Raw genomic sequence first — 2,802 nt, forward strand, 5'->3', positions numbered from 1 at the left:
ATGGTGCCGCCTCGATCCCACCTTGTCTTTCTCCTCTCGGCCTGCAGTCTCCAGAGAAGTCCAGTACTTGGCAAGAAAAGGGCGAGGAGGAAAGCGCGACCCCGCCACCGAGTCAGCAGGAGCCAAGAGGGTCCCGGGAAACAGCAACCTGGAATTTGAAAGGTCCTCTTACCGGCGGCGCGACTCCAACCTCGAGTTTAGGGACAATGCTAGGACCAGAGCTAGTGGGGGGACTATTCGGCCAAAGGCGTGGGAAAGCGGGCTCAAACATCCCTCGCCCGCAAAGGCGAAGTGACAGCAATGGTTTCCCCCAGGTTTCCTGTGCGTGGGGGGGGGGGGGGTCCCCACTCGCGGGTTCTGCGGGTCCCATAATTCTCCGAGACCGGCCAGAATCCCCAGCCCTGTCCCTTTCCCAGGGGGACCTAAAAGCTTCGTTAGCATTGGGGTGGCTGCACCCCAGCCTCTTCTCAGATAGCGGAGGGTACAGGTCTTCAGGCAGGCAAGCTGGCGGCTGAGAGCCGGACTGCGCCCGGAGGCTTCCGGCCAATCAGGAGCCACGTTCTCCGGCGCCCTCCTTTCCGCCCCGCCCCTCTCGTCTCCATGGAAACGGTCCGAGTGTGTGTGCTGAGACCCGGGGCTTCCATTTCGATCTAGCGGGGCTGCGGCCATTGTTTGTATAGACGGTCAATTTTGGCCGGTCCCATCCCCCTCAGAGGCTCCATAAGTGACGCGGACTCTCGGGAGCACCACGCCAGAAGCGGACAAGGGCGGGGAGAGCTGTGGCTGAAGAAAGAGTGGCAGAAAAGGGAGGGTGAGGGGCCGAGAAGCGGCTCTGGCTTAGAAATCCCGAAGACACCAGTGTAGGTGGGTCCTTCACGGCCGCACTCCTCAAGTTAAAACCGAATATGGGGAAGGGGAGAGGAGGACAGAGGTAGTTTGGACCTCGGCGCCGGGGTGCTCAGGGTTGGAAAGTGTTGGGGCGGAGCTCGGGTCGGGGGTCTGGAAGTGGGACGGAGGCCGCGCGCGTCTTCGCCGCGGAAGCGGAGGCCGCGCAGACCCGTGGCCCTGGCGCGGGCAGATGGGCAGATCCCGCTCCTAGAGCACGGTTTGTGTGTCTGAATGCAAAAACACTCGGGCAGCCCGCCTTGGGGGAGCCCGAACCTGTGCTGCTCTTGAAACGTCCATGAATCGTTTTTTGTTTTTGTTTTTGTTTTGTTTTTTCTCTCTAGAGAAAGAGGGCTCTTAACTGTTTATCATTTTCCCCAGGGACCTGTGATCACCAAGGCAGAACCGGGGTAGCAAAGGCTCATGCCCCCATTTTACAGGTGAGGAAAGTGAGGCCCTAGGAGGTCTAGAAGAAACCATTTTCCAGGTTCTACAAGTGGTTAGTAATAGACTTGAGACTGATCAGGTCCTTGGAATGCTAGATCTGGGACCCTTCTTTAAGGTTCTAATACTCTTGATAGTAAATCCAGTATTTCTATTGTAATTAGTACAGGAAAGCAATGGAACTATCTTTCTACTTAACAATGATGATTGAGCAAAACAAGAAAAATACTTTTAGAAAGAAACTAAGTGTCGCATTTCTATTATTTTATATACTTGTTAATAATTAACTACGAAAGCCTTGGGACTCGGGTTAAATTACACGCAGAGCATCTGCATCCCTGGAGGGATCTTGGTAAGATCAAATTCTGTTTTCATGCCCAAACTAAAATTGTACCTTTGAAGTTTTTAAAGGTTCAGAAATAAAGTCCTTGGTGCCAGTTCTCGTAACTCTCCTATCTAGCCCTTGAAACAGAACAGTATATGGGGATTGTAGGGAGTTTGGGGACTGCAGGATATGCCCAGACTTTATCCTTTCTTTTCTCTCAGCTCAGACTCCTCAAAACTCCACCTTTCCCCAAAAGAGGAACATGAAAGAGGAAGGATTGTTCACTACTTTCCTCATAGTCTGATCCCAGGTGAGTAGGATTGCCTTTTCTCATTTATAAAATGCCCCCTGAATTCTCCATGGGTGGTGGGAGTTAAGAGGGAGCAGCAGTGGGGATGGATGGACCAGACAGAATAGAAAATATTCCTCACTTGCCTGAGAAGCTTCCAAGCCTCATATACAGCATTTCCCGAACTCCCACCCAGTCTCTTTTTCCAACATTTACTCGTTTATTCAGCAGGTCATCCAGGTCTGTTGTATAATATGTACTGTTCTTGATGCTCTGAGATAGAGAAATATATAAGAATGTCTTTTCTTAACATTGGGGAGGTAAGCCATATGAAGTTAATATTAATTTCTCAAGTTATCATACATTAAACAGTGTCACAGTGAATGGCATTTAAAAGAAACAGAAACTCAGGTTTGAAAAATCATGAATAGGAAGATATTCTAGACAGGAAAATGATCATTTAGTCTCAGGCAGGAATTGAGGGGAAAATAAGAAAACTGAGCTTGTAACTAATTGTGGAGCATTTAAATATGCATGTATAAGGTCAGGCCACATTGTGGAAGGCTCTTGATGTTTGATTGGTTACTTATTGTTGTGCACCACTCAGTCTTCTGCACTTCAAAAGAGGGAGCCATTACCAACGTTTGGATCTATTTATTTACAGTCTTTTATCTAATATTTGATATACATACATAATCTGTATAGACACATATACATACATATATGTACACATACAAATATAGACACATAGGTAATCTAACATATATGCATGTAGAGAGATTATATATTAAAAAAAATTGAACATGATAAATAAGCTCCATGAGGGCAGAGAAAATTTCCAGTTCATAGAACTATGCCT

General features: G+C 48.1%; 1 long non-coding RNA gene across 1 annotated transcript; it reads left to right on the plus strand.

Annotated features, from left to right (window-relative positions):
- The first annotated feature begins 599 nt into the window (after nucleotides 1-599).
- On the plus strand, nucleotides 600-1,966 carry LOC309858628. The gene is made up of 3 exons (XR_014308278.1): nucleotides 600-864; nucleotides 1,267-1,325; nucleotides 1,876-1,966. It is a non-coding gene; the product is annotated as an uncharacterized lncRNA (long non-coding RNA).
- Nucleotides 1,967-2,802: the final 836 nt, after the last annotated feature.

This window comes from Mustela nivalis (assembly GCF_964662115.1).
Source record: "Mustela nivalis genome assembly, contig: HAP1_SCAFFOLD_2976, whole genome shotgun sequence".
In the NCBI taxonomy this organism is placed as follows: Eukaryota; Metazoa; Chordata; class Mammalia; order Carnivora; family Mustelidae; genus Mustela; species Mustela nivalis.